The sequence below is a fragment of the Saccopteryx leptura genome, chromosome 13 (assembly GCF_036850995.1).
Source record: "Saccopteryx leptura isolate mSacLep1 chromosome 13, mSacLep1_pri_phased_curated, whole genome shotgun sequence".
Classification (NCBI taxonomy): Eukaryota; Metazoa; Chordata; class Mammalia; order Chiroptera; family Emballonuridae; genus Saccopteryx; species Saccopteryx leptura.
This window is the reverse complement of record NC_089515.1, coordinates 54,705,129-54,717,672: the sequence shown is the minus strand read 5'-3', so window position 1 is coordinate 54,717,672 and position 12,544 is coordinate 54,705,129. Positions and strand designations below refer to the sequence as shown.

Genomic DNA, 12,544 nt, shown 5'->3' with positions numbered 1-12,544 from the left:
CTGTGTGCCCTGGCCGGGAATCGAACCCGGGACTTCCGCATGCCAGGCCGACGCTCTACCACTGAGCCAACCAGCCAGGGCCCAGATAAATTTTGAAGAGTTTTATTAAAGGAGGAAATTTTAAATATGCCGGCCACGTATGGCTGACACAGGGCATCTGCAGGCCCAAACCGTGCAGCCCCATAAATAGTTCAGGGGCTACTTATATACCCTTGATCACACACGGGCGGGGGAGAGCGTGACATCATGGCACAATTATTAACAAGATTATAACATTTGTCTAAGGGATACACAGACACATTAAGACTTTCAAGGTAATACAATCAAATATGTTTACAAATCTTTCAGGGTTCCTCTTCCCTCACTAGCCTAGAGGTATTTTACTCTCAAGATTCCAGGAAAGGGAGGAACTACAATCAATGCCAGGTGGTATGTAAATTCTGCCTCCCATTGAAAGAGAAGAAATTTCTCAGTTAACTTTAATCCTTTCAGAAAACTTAAAAACCAAATGACCCTAGTCGTCCTTGTAAGTCAGGAGACTTCTACATTCCTTTTCCTCCACTTTCCAAGGACAGGACAGGAAAGCCTGACCTTTTCCTCCTAGAATATCAACATCAGTTTGCAGCTTTTTGGTACCTTACAACATGAGGATGCTACTCCTCAGTGCCGAGACCAGCTGCCACCGGAGGAAAGTCGTGAGACCGACACACAAGTTAGTTGCAAGAGTCACACAGGCAGTTTATTACTCACAGATCCTTTTGGCGTGCCTGGGTACAGTTTAGGGGGGGCCCCGTCGGCGTGCTCCTCTCGGCTGTCACCGGTCAGAGCTCAGAGCGGCGTGGAGATGGTCCACGTTCACGTTGGAGTCTGGGTGACTACCGCAGCAGGGGGCCCTCAGCCTTAGTACCATTTCTGGTCAACGCCTTCTACCAGGTGTCGATCTACCCACCTTTTTGGGAGTTCCTCACAGGGAGCCCTTTTTATGTTCATCTACTGAAATGTTACATCAAGCCACTTTTAAGATGTTCTCTAGGGAAACCTCCTGTCTCCGTCAACCCACAGAGTTATGACATCAAGGCACTTCTTATCGATATGTAACTTCACACACACCCTAACTGGGCCCTGGCATGAAAGGCGGAGTCTGTTTATCCTATCTGTACCCACTAGATTAATTCCTATCCAGACAGCATAACTTTATTTCATTTCCTTAATTAATTTTAATATTGTATTCTAATTAATTTTTATCTTTTTTCTATATTTCTCTATATTTAATTACTATATAACCTTATATTACTGCAACATTAGTCACGCCCTAGGCCGGTACCTTTCTTGAAAAAGGTCCATCTTGACCTGCCCGGAGCCTCTCTGTCTTTTTCTGCAGGAAGGATAACATCCTTTCGGAATATCAGGCTAATTTCCTGTATCCCAGATCCCCTCCCTGCACCAAAGCAGAGACCACAGCATTCCTGATTGTTACTGTTACTGGGTTCATGGTTAACATGTAGCTGTCTTCTCCCCACCAGCATGAAAAGAAGCATGTGTCTAGTTGGTTGACTTTTTTTTTTTTAATCCAAATCCCAGAGACTTCCCTCATTTGCTCTCTCTGCCTCCCTCATCCACCACCAGCGGATTTCAGGGAACGCCCCTCACGCCTCCTCCTTTGATTCCGATGTATAAAATACGGCGGCGCAGAACGGCAGTTCTCTGGAGCACTTTCTCAATCAATTCTTTGAGATTTTGCTTCTGCAGGTTATCTTAGGTGGGGGGAGGTCTTCTCAGATTTCTCCCAAATGGGATGAAAATGGAATGGAAATGGTAGTGTTGAGTCATTCATTACTTGCTCTTATGTAAGAATGTTCATTTCCTCCCGGGAAACGGGGGTTTCCAAAGCAGTTCTCCCCGTTTTCTTAACACTATAAGGTGGTCCTGATTTACATTCTCGGGCTTGTCCTCTAATTGTATTCAGATACATCACCGTGTCTTTATTACAATACTAATAAGGGATTTGTTATGCAGGCGATGTCAGATTTATTCATTTAGTGCCGATGCTCAGAAAAGCCTTTATGCAAACCCCCTAATGAAGAGTGTTATCAATGACTGAATGATTTTTTTTCTCTCTGAAATTTAAACACCAGAACAGCAGCCCCTTACAGACCCACGGGGGGCCTCCCACGTACTCTGTGATAGAGTCATCTTCTGAGCTCTCCACACTTTGTTAGGGATGAGATCGTCCTGTTCTGAGAGAGAATGAATTAGGCTCAGCGAATTGTCTTGCCTGGGAGGTGGGGGAAGCGTCCAGCAGGACCCACAGCCAGAGCAGGACAGTGCACATGTGGGCACTAAGGACCCTCCTAGGAGGCTACAAGACCAGGCGCAGAAGGTTAGGGCAGGTGTCCTGACTATGAATGACATTGAACCCTGAGGGTGACCATCCTCCCCCCCCCCCCCCATGAGCTACCCGATTTGAGCGTGTTACTTTGTAGCTAGTTAATACATTTTTAAAAATCGCATACTATTTCCAAACAATGGACACAAGAGTAATGAAATAGTTTCGCTTCCCTGTGGATTATCTAAACAGGCAATTTTTCACTATTCCTGACAATATTCTTAATGATTTAAGAGTAAATAGGGATTATGACTAAATTGTATTGATGGACAACACAACACTTATTTTTTTTTTTCCAGAGATCCATGTCAAAGATAAATAGATACATCTAGAACAAGGTAGCTGTCATTCCCTCAAGGTTGAATATCATTGGCCCTGGCCTGGTAGCTCCATTGGTTAGAATCATCGCTTTGATACACAGGGTTGTCAGTTCAATCCCCGGTCAGGGCACCTACAAGAATCAACCAATGAATGAAGTAGAACAAATTGATATATATTTTCTCTCTCTCTCTCTCTCTCTCAAAATATAAATCATTACATTGAAAAAAAAGTTTTAAATAAAAAAATAAATAAAGGTTGTGTATCATTGATTACACATGTCGAAGCCATTAAAATCATAATGCTCTCTAACTTCTAAAGAAACGGCTAGCAAAGCTTTCTTAGCATCTTTATTTTTTAATGGATCTTAAGTAATATTACATTGGGGCAAATGTTCTAATGAAGACATAACTCGGGCTCAACGCCCAAGGGTTTCAAACATAGCGTCCCTTGTTGCCTTGCATGAGAATAACGGCAGACCCAATGGGGCAAATAGTGTGTTCGGCACCACCACGATCGTTGAGCGGAAGTTTGCCAAGGCCTGCCCTGGGAAGATATTTCTTTTTCTTTTTTCTCGTTTTATAAATAAGGAAAGTAAGAGGAGGATAACAGGACCTGTGTGACCCGAACGTACGATGGCGTCGAGTGGCATTGTCACTTGCAAAGGCTTCTTTACGCTAGCGTGTGCGGGCTGACACGTGCACATGAATGTGTCACACAGACCTGGCCTGTCCCCCTGAGCCCCGGAAGCTGGCCTTTCAGTAAAACCTCCCCTGTCTTCCTCCAGCCCTCCAGTCTCGTTGTGCTTGTCTCCTGTCCCCCCACCAACCCCTCTGCAGAAACACTCCCCTCCCTCTGGGCACGACTCCGGCCACCACTGGTGAGTTTTCTCACTCACCACCTCTAAGGACCTTGAGTGATGGCTTGACCTGCCACGGATTCAGCCCCCTGTGACATTTCCAGATGTCCATCTGATCCTCTTCTTTGGGGGAGAGAGGAAAGAGAGAGAAGCATTGTTCTGTGTAGTGGCGCTATTGATTGCATCTCATGTGTGCCCTGACTGGGACTCGAACCGGCGACCTTGTGTGTGGGGGGGTGAGACTTGACGGGGGGGGCTTGAAGAACTGGTGACCTTGGTGCCCCAGGGTGGCACTTCGTCTTCTGTGGCCACCAGCCAGGGTTCTGGGAGCTCTTCTTAAGATACAATCCCAACCGTGACATTTGAAAAATAGTTTCAGCCTGACCAGGTGGTGGTGCAGTGGATAGAGCGTCAGACTGGCACAGAGAAGACCCAGGTTTGAAGCCCTGAGGCCGCAGACCTGAGCGCGGGCTCACCAGCTTGAGCGTGGCATTGCTGGCTTGAAGCCCAAGGTCGCTGGCTTGAGCCCAAGGTTGCTGGCTTGAGCAAGGGGCCACTCTTGTTCCCTGGTCAAGGCACATATGAGAAAGCAATCAATGAACAACTAAGGTGCTGCAACAAAGAATTGATGCTTCTCATCTCTCTCCCTTCCTGTCTGTCCCTGTATGTCCCTCTCTCTGTCTCTGTCCAAAAAAAAAAAAAAAAAAAAAAAGTTACATATTTTAGGAGAAACAGAGGCTGTGGTGCTCAGATGGTTTCCAGGTCACGCCAGCTCCTCAACAGGGCTTCACACAGCAAACACCGGCTGAGGCAGATTCACTGAACGGACGTAAAACAGCTCCCGGGTATCACTGGTTGAGTCGTTGAGATCCAAGAAGGAACTCCCCGGGAAGGAGGCATCGCCTAAGCATCACACATCAGACCGTAGGTTTCCGTGTTTTCTACAGGGACGGCAGGCTTAGCGTTTAGGGAAACGGGTGATGCCGACCGAAGGCGGGTCACCATCCCGCTCGGTTCCCGAGGGCCAGCCAGTCGCATTGTCATGCTCTGGGCTTTGAGAATCGGACTGTGGGTGAAAACTGCCCAACATTCTGCCTGCGTCTGTGCCTTCTGCTGTCATTTAGAAAAATGCCCTCATAAAAGGCAGAAGCTTTCTCTGGTATAAGCTCTGGGCGGGCCAGCGAGAGCCCTGACCCATGGTGTGATGCTCGAAGCCGCAGGGGCCCAGAGCTGGGGAGACAGCAACTCCATTCCCAGCTCGCTGTCACCCCGTGGGCTCGCGACTCCAGCTGCCACTCTGTCCCCGGGGTTATCTTTACCGGGGAAGGGAACACGAGGAGGAATCATCTCCGCTCTGCCCTGAGCTCACTTCCAGTTCTCTTCATTCCCTAGCGCCTCCCGATAGCTCCAGTTTCACTTTGGGGGAGAAGGATCAAGGATGGGGTGAGACGCTAAATCTCCTGCGTTGAATGGAGTCGTTCTCAGAGGGTCGTATCATTTTCCAGTGGACTTTCCTTCTTTACCCCTCGTGATGAGAGAGGTGACCTCATCTAACGCTTGAAATTAATTTTTGCAAATTGCTGACGACATCGTTGCATTGGCCGTGAAGACGCTTCCGGTTCCCGCCCAGAAGTCGTGTTTCTGTGTCGTTCTCCGAGAAGCAGGGGTGTCAGCCGCCCACCCCCACTGCTCATCAGGCGCCCGAGGAAACAGTGCCAGGTCGGGGTCAGAGCTGGGAGCGAGGACCAAGGAGAGACATTCAGGCATGAGGGAGGCGGAGGCAGGGCAGGCTCAGGGGACGGGTCTCTCCGGAGGCCCCGGTGCCAACAGGGACACCCCCGGGAAGGCTGGGTTTTGTTTGCATGCAGATCTCGCTGGCAAAGCAGAGGCAAGGGTCCCGAGGGACGGCGGAGCTCAGGCCACTGTTCACAGTTGTTGGGCAGATAAAATGTATTATGCTCACTTTGTTAAAGATGGCGCTGCCCACGTGGAGGCCGTTGCCCAGGTGATATTAATGTGTGTCTCTGAGGGCTGTGGGCAGGCAGGATCCTTGTAGCCTGGGGCTTGGTTTTAGGACTAAGCCTTTCCCACCCTTTTTTTTTTTTTTTTTTTTTTTTTTTTTTTTTTTTTTCATTTTTCTGAAGCTGGAAACGGGGAGAGACAGTCAGACAGACTCCCGCATGCGCCCGACCGGGATCCACCCGGCACGCCCACCAGGGGGCGACGCTCTGCCCACCAGGGGGCGATGCTCTGCCCCTCCGGGGCGTCGCTCTGCCGCGACCAGAGCCACTCTAGCGCCTGGGGCAGAGGCCAAGGAGCCAGCCCCAGCGCCCGGGCCATCTTTGCTCCAATGGAGCCTTGGCTGCGGGAGGGGAAGAGAGAGACAGAGAGGAAAGTGCGGCGGAGGGGTGGAGAAGCAAATGGGCGCTTCTCCTGTGTGCCCTGGCCGGGAATCGAACCTGGGTCCTCCGCACGCTAGGCCGACTCTCTACCCCCACCCTTTTTGATGTGGGGTGGTGCAATCCCATCATGCGTCAGATAGGTGACTTTGTATCAGAGACTTCCCTATTTTGTATATTGGATTAAAGGTCTGGATTTCTACACTATAAAATGGGGGCAGAACGGGAGCTTGCTCTCTTGGTTCCTGGGATTATTAGCATTAGAGGAGAGAGCAGAGAGGAGAGCAGAGAAAGGCCATGAGGAGGAGGCCAGGAGAAGCAGCCAAGATGGTGGAGTGCTGAGTGAGAAGCCAGTTTGTGCAGAGTTTGTACAGGGAGAAGGAAGGAGATGGGGAACAGAGGTGAATAAGTCTGGTGAGCTAGAAACCTTTGATTCTAGGAAACTCGGATAAGTCAGTAGCTTTGTGAGCACTGAATGTGAGTGAGTTTTGGAGCCCAGTGTGTGTTTTTACTTGCCGGGTGCAAGCTAGGATTAAAGATGATGACCCACCAGTTTTTGGCTCCGTTGTTTCTTTACCGACTGTCTGAATCCAATGCGAACCTGCATGGGCCAGGCAGCTGTGATAGTGGCCTTGGCCACTGGCTTTACACAGTGAAGAGGGTCTTGATTGTTCTGAGTAAGTTTCTCTTCTGTGCCTGAGCCAGGAAAGTGGCGCTGTCTGGTTTTGACATAAGGATTTTCTCCGGGGGGGCGCCGCGCCCCGCGGGACCAGATCACAGTCTGGCGGAGGCAGAGCACAGGTTGCAGGGAGAAGTGACCCATCAGCCCTTGGAAGGAACGGGGGAGAGAAGGTGGGCTGAGGGTGAGCCACACCCCGAGTGAGCGGGAGGCCCCCTCGGAGCTGGCCTTGGCACCGGGTCACTGGGGGGCCTCCAGGCTTGTTCAGGACGAGCTCCCCGGATTCCCCAGGTGGAGGCTCCTTGTCGGGGCAAACCTTTGATCAGCAGAGCAGGTGGAACGGCTCGATCTATAAGCCGGACTTTGAAAAACGTCCCCTGAAATCAACACCCAAGAGTCCGACGTGGGGCTGGCAGTCTGCGTCCCCCAGCTGTGCCCTCACGCCACACCTTCTCCCCCGGGACGTTTTCTTGGGTGAAGCCAGACCACCGAGCAGCGACCCATTCAGAGAAGTCAGGCTCATCCGGTCCTGTCAGGCTTGTCCGCTCTCCAGAAATAGCGACGTGACAAACACCGGATCAGTGAAGCAGTCGATGACTCAGAGATGCTTTGTGCCCATGAACACAGTCTCCGAACGGGAAGCTACCCCATCTAGAACTGTTAGGGAACTCGGAGGCGTGAGTTCCCGGGAGGAGGGCTGATAAAAGCAGAAAGGAGAAAGTGGCCGTAATTCGTTTTTTACGCTGGGCTTCCAGACAGCAAGGGAGTGCTGGCCAGTGATTATGTTCATAGCATGTTTTGAAGAGGAAGTAAGTTTCTTTGATGATTTTTTTTTTTCAGGGGCATTTAGAAGAAAGAACCCAAGGTTCACTCACGCACGTTCGTGAAATAGACTAGATTTTGGAACTCTCGCTGGTTTGAATTCTAAGTGGCGTGAACGCGTGTCATGAAGCGGCTCCTTTGGCAGCTTGGTGACTTCCCCGCCCCCCTTGACCTTGGGTGGCGCTGGGTGGGGGAGGGCGGAGACAGACCACATGCCCAAAGGGCAGAGCCAGGCTGGGGTCCAAGGTCTGGTGCCTTCAAGGTGACAGGTTCAGGGGCCACACAGTGCTCTTTGTCCAGCTTTGGCCCCAGCGGTGCCAGAATTACTCAGAAACGGAAAACGTATCTGGTGACTTCTCTCGAGTGGTCAGTGAGTGTGGAAGGCAGAGCGACAGACCACCCTTCCTCCACCAAACGTGCTCGTGTCCTGAGCCCCGGACCCCGAGATGACACGGTGTTTGACGGCGAAAGGGACTTTGTAGATAGGAGAGGTTTAGGGGCTTGAGGTGTCGGGAGGTGGCCCTGGGTCGTCTAGGTGTGACTGGGACTGACGTTATCTCCTGGTTTGCGAGCATGTAGACTTCAACCAGCCCCCGGTCACCATCCTCCTTCCTACTCCCTGCTTCCGTACATTGGGGTTGGTTTTTTTTTTAGCTTCCACACGTAAGTGAAATCGCACGGGGCTTGTCTTTCTCTGTCCGCCTCATCGCATTGTGCGTGAAGCCCTCAACATCCGGCCCACCCACCTTATCGCAAGCGGCACGGTGTCCTTCTCTTTCGTGGCTGAATTAATTCTGTAGAGTCGCATTTTTAAAAATCCATTCATCCCTTGAGCCAAAGGAAATTAAGCAGGACAGAGAAGAGCATTCATGTTTTTATTGCAGCGTTATTCACAATAGCCAACAGGCGGAAATAACCTAAAATGTCCATCCAAGTATAACCTTCCTTTTTAAAAAAAAAAAAAATTTTTAAAGTGCAAGACAGACTCCCGCATACACCCCGACCAGGATCCACCCAGTCAGCCCACTAGGGGGCGATGCTCTGACTATCTGGGGTCGTTGCTCAGCAACTGAGCTATTTTAGCACCTGAGGCAGAGGCCATGTAGCCATCCTCAGTGGCCGGGGTCAACTCACTCCAACGGAGCCATGGCTGTGGGAGTGGAAGAGGAGAGAAAAAGAGAGAAGGGAGAGGGGGGAGGGAGGAGAAGCAGGTGGGCGCTTCTCCTGTGTGCCCTGACCAGGGATTGAACCCAGGACTTCCACACACCAGGCCAATGCTCTACCACTGAGCCAACCAGGAAGGGCCCTAGTATAACCTTCTAAAAAGTGGTTGCATGGGCCCTGGCCAGGTAGCTCAGTTGGTTAGAGCTTCATCCTGGTACACCCAGGTTGCTGGTTCAATCTCCAGTCAGGGCACATACAAAATAAGTGCATAAACAAATGGAACAACAAATTGATGTTTCTCTCTCTCTCTCTCTCTCTCTCTCTCCCCCTTACTCTCTCTCTAAAATCAATCAATAAGAATTTTTTTAAAAAGTGGTTGCCCAGCCTGAGAAGCGGCTTCCACACACCTGCTGGCTCCGAGTAACCCCTGGCAGCACGACGGACCATCTTCCTGAGGCCCTGGGTGGGGGCACGCTGTCCTGAGAGGGCGGATATAAGGAGCTGGGGAGGAGGGGAGGAAGGGGGAGCCACACCAGTGAGCGTGAGCGTGACCCTGAGACCCAAGATCTCTTATCTGCAGAAGAAGGGAACTGTTGGAAGCCGAGGGTCGAAAGTGACTAAAATCATCATTATAGCAGCCAGTGATAGCCTCAGAGCCATATGTGGGGCATTGATTTGTCAGATCCTGGAGTCTAAAATCAATTGATCGATCGGTAGGTGCTTCTGTGGCAAACCATTATCTTGATGAGAAAGAACTGGAAGAACCAACCTCCCTCCCTCCCTCCCTCCCTCCCACCCTCATCGCTTCTGGCACAATTCCTGTCCTTCTCCTTTATATGTTAATTAAATAAGTACATAGAATGCATGCAATTAAACATATTTGATGCGTCGTGCATTGACATTACAACTGACAGAGACTTACAAGTAGAAACTCTCCTATCATTCCTTATCTCTTTATATATATATATATAATTATTTTATATACAGATATATAAACAACATGCTCACAGAAATTCGGGGACCAGGGAGCAGGCAGCCACTCCAGGACTTTCAGCCTTTGTCAGAGCGCATTTTCACCAATGAAATACAAGTGGTTTTGCATCTCATTTGCATAATTGAACAACTTTCTTTGACATGTCGTTGCTTTTCTGACCTTCTTGTTTAATAAAAAAATAATCAAATGCTTGGTTTTTGTTTTATCGCTTCATATTCATTTTGAAATATCCCCTAACTTTTGTGAAATATATATATATAATATATATATATATAATATATATATCTGTGAGGAGCATCTTCTTTTTTTTTTTTTTTTTTTTTTGTATTTTTCTGAAGCTGGAAACGGGGAGAGACAGTCAGACAGACTCCCGCATGCGCCCGACCGGGATCCACCCGGCACGCCCACCAGGGGCGATGCTCTGCCCCTCCAGGGCGTCGCTCTGCCACGCCCAGAGCCACTCTAGTGCCTGGGGCAGAGGCCACAGAGCCATCCTCAGCGCCCGGGCCATCTTTGCTCCAATGGAGCCTTGGCTGTGGGAGGGGAAGAGAGAGACAGAGAGGAAGGGGGGGGGGTGGAGAAGCAAATGGGCGCTTCTCCTGTGTGCCCTGGCCGGGAATTGAACCCGGGTCCCCCGCATGCCAGGCCGACGCTCTACCGCTGAGCCAACCGGCCAGGGCCAGCATCTTCTTAATCTGAAAAATTATCGAAAGTTTTTTTTTTTCACTTCAGCAAAGCATGCTATCAAATTGTCATGTTTCTACCTCAAAAAAATAAAATAAAAGGCCTCCATTTTGTGAGTGCTCACCTGGTGGGTCCACACTGACATCTCTAGATTTATGGATTGATCGTTGAGACCCATGATCCCGTTTCTTCCCTGGGTTCCCTCTCCGGGGATCACCAGGTCCTGCCTCTCCTGGGTCTGCTACCCAAAGCTCAGCTCCTGAGCCTTGATCCCTCCCGCCCTTCCAATGCATCCATTTCCGGGCTAGTCCGTCTTGCCTTTCCACCCCGTGAGTGTGGGGGACATCAGGGCTCAGAGTTGAGACCCACCAGCCATTCTCCCTCTCAAGTCCTTCCCTTGCCAACCCCCCCCCCCCCACTAGCCTAGAAGACAGAGAACCAAGCCTCACATCGGTGCATCCCACGGAGGCAGCAGCGAGCCACCTGCTTGTCTTTCAAGAGAGGGGACAACATGCAGCAAGTGACAGAGGTGAGCCTCTCGGAGTTTCAATGAGCCCTTCCAGGAGCTGTCATCTGTTTTCTTTTTGGAGGTCAAAGCGAGAGATAGATGATGGAATCTTCTTCCCCCGTGAAGCTGGGCTCCATTAACCAGAGCCATCTCCACACATCCCTTGCTCCCAAGAATACAGTCGTCGGCTGCAGCCGGGTGGCTCCATGGATAATGCATCTATCTGCCTGGCACCTCAGAGGCCACGGGTTCAACCCCGGTCAGGGCACGAATGAGGAGCAATCAATGAGCGCACAACTAAACGGAACAACTAAGTGGAACAGCGAGTTAATGCTTCTTTCTCTCTGTCCCTCCCTCCCCACTCTCAAATCAATGAAAAAAAACAAACACACACACAAAAAAAGCCTAAAGAACACCATTGTCAAAGAAAGATGTAAGGAGATGTGTCGATCCAAATAGTTCTTAGCGATTCTTTTCCAGGTGCCCGTGTTCCCTATGAAACGAACAAGCCCTTTTCAGGATCTCCACCGCTCATGAAAATGAGGGGTATTTCCAAATGAATAGGAAGCGATTAAAAAAAGAAGCATTTGATTTTTTTTTTTTTTTATTAAACAAGAACATCAGAAAAGCAAACGGCGAGTCAAAGAAAGTTGCTCAATGATGCAAAGGAGATGCAAAACCCACTTGTGTTTCACTGGTGAAAACACACCGTACAAAAAAAGGCTTTAAGTGCCGGAGTGTCTGCATGCTCCCTGATCTTGAAAGCGCATTTTGAAATATCCCCTCATTTTTGTGAGCAGTGTCGTTCTACCTCATCAGAGGGGTGACACCTGAGTAGTTTCCTTCCCCTCGCCCTTGTCACCCACCAGGTCCTCACCCGGTTGAAGTATCATCTTCAACAAACAATCCAGGAGTTTCCTAAGGATGCATGCCAAGAACCAAGAGGCAGTTAAGTGAGCCACTAAAAAAGGAATCTAACAAGCGTTCTGTTCAAATGAGCGAGGCATTCTGAGAAAATAGGCCACTGAATTATATGTCTTCTCTCTCTTCCTCTGCTGCCCGTAGTGCTATTTTCTACACAAAAGAAACAATGGACAGTTGTGTCGGTCTGGCCCAGGTGAGAGCTACCGGTTTCTGTGTCAGCTGGGCTCTCATTCCACTCAGAGCCAAGGACCTGTCCATCTCAGGTCAGTTCCTTTTTGGACACGGAGTTCTCAGAGAGCCCGCTTGCCTCAGAGTGAGGGGCTGTCACAGAGAGTTGAGCATGCCCCCCCCCGGGGGGCGGGGGGGGCGTCAGTGGTCAAGACCCAGAGTGACAGGGACCATGAACTTCCCTGAAAGGGCGCCAAGGACAGTGCGGTACCGTGAAGCTGACCCAGAGAAGCAGAAATATCCCCTCAACACCAGAATTGCGTTTCCTCAAGTTGAGCGATACATTGACCTCCACCCCAGCAGCTAAGCTGTACTGAGATCCAAGAAAATTCACTTGAAGTGGGTGATACCGTTCTGCGCAGGCCGCTGGGACCTTGTTCCGTGCAGCCAATAGCCATTAGGTCTACGACAGAAACGACGCTGGTAACAACATCAAGAGACTTGAACCCGTGAGACGCTCTCTCCAACAAGCAGAGGAAGCCCGGTTTTCGCCATTTCGGGAGCAGGTGGGGACGGGCGGGGCACAGATGGAAACCCAGATATTTCAAACCTTGTGTGGTCTTTCTGCCCACAGAAATC

General features: G+C 50.1%; 1 protein-coding gene and 1 non-coding gene across 2 annotated transcripts in view; one reads left to right on the top strand and one right to left on the bottom strand.

The window, feature by feature from the left end:
* The window catches only part of GABRG3 (gamma-aminobutyric acid type A receptor subunit gamma3), a 203,546-nt gene that overhangs the window by 98,368 nt on the left and 92,634 nt on the right, over nt 1-12,544 (top strand). The gene's annotated exons all lie outside the window — the stretch shown is intronic.
* TRNAA-GGC (transfer RNA alanine (anticodon GGC)) lies at nt 6-81 on the bottom strand. Its single transcript has one exon. It is a non-coding gene; the product is annotated as a tRNA-Ala (tRNA).